The sequence below is a fragment of the Chrysochloris asiatica genome, unplaced genomic scaffold, assembly GCF_000296735.1.
Source record: "Chrysochloris asiatica unplaced genomic scaffold, ChrAsi1.0 scaffold00229, whole genome shotgun sequence".
NCBI classification, from domain to species: domain Eukaryota; kingdom Metazoa; phylum Chordata; class Mammalia; order Afrosoricida; family Chrysochloridae; genus Chrysochloris; species Chrysochloris asiatica.
In genome coordinates this window covers 4,675,387-4,676,518 of record NW_006408747.1, presented here as the reverse complement: position 1 = coordinate 4,676,518, position 1,132 = coordinate 4,675,387, and positions in this window count along the sequence as shown.

Genomic DNA, 1,132 nt, shown 5'->3' with positions numbered 1-1,132 from the left:
AAAGGAAGTTCTGTGGACTGAGAACCAACAAGAACACACAACAACTACATGGCAGCATCAACCTGAACTCAGTAGACAAATGGAAGAGTCAAGAACAGAATAAAATTATAAGAACAGAAGATCTGGGAGGTCAGTCTATGATCAAAACAATTGCAATGTGAAAAATGGTAAACACAGAGGAACAGAGATTCAGGTGGTCGGAAGATCGGATAGATTACTGGATAAAATAGACTGTCTTAAATGGAGGGAAGAACTAATGGAATATAAGGTAACCACAATGGGGTTGGGGTGGGTGGTTTAGTTTGGGTGTTAGGGAGGGCAATACAAGAAGGGGGGGGAGGCAGAAGAACAGGATAGATAGGGTACCACTGAGACAAGTTTGCATGGCCTAGTGGGATAGAGGTAAATAGTGATGCATAGTCAACCTTGGAACAACAGGGCTCTGTGATACAGGGATTTAGGTATAGTTTGTAGAGGGTAAATAATAGTAAAATCCTTGACTGCCTTATGAATATTAGTTTCCCTTGCCTACTATTGTAAAATAGACACTTGAGTGGCATAGAAAGGAATGTTGGGAAACATGATTAGTGAAAACTTGTAAGCCCGTCTTCAGCCTATAACTGATTGTAATATCTAAAAGGGGTTATACAACTTGCCTAGTGAAATAGGCCTTATGCAAAGTCTTTACAGAGTATAGGACCTTAGGTGGAATCCTGAGTCCCATCCACAAACTTATGAGGTGAGACATTCCCACTAGGAAGGACAAGCAGACTAGAACAGCTGCAGTGACAGAAGATGCATCTTCATCATGAACCTGACCTATACTCAGAACGGTAGTTACTTTAACTATCAACAGAGAGGGAAAGTCTCTTCAAATCAAGTATCAATGCTATCTACTCTGTACACAGAGTAGATAGGGATGGGCAACTTAGACATTGGGTACCTAAAATGAGGGGGCAATAAAGGCACAAAGTGACTGACTTACAAGGTTTCAAGAGGGAGCTTAGTTTAAGAGTGTGGGGGGAAAGAAAGAGTCCTCACTGAATAGTTATCATCTTGTCTAGATGGGTCTGGTGAAAAGAGATGGGGATAAGATTCATAAGATTCAATAGTGAATAACTGTTATCATGAC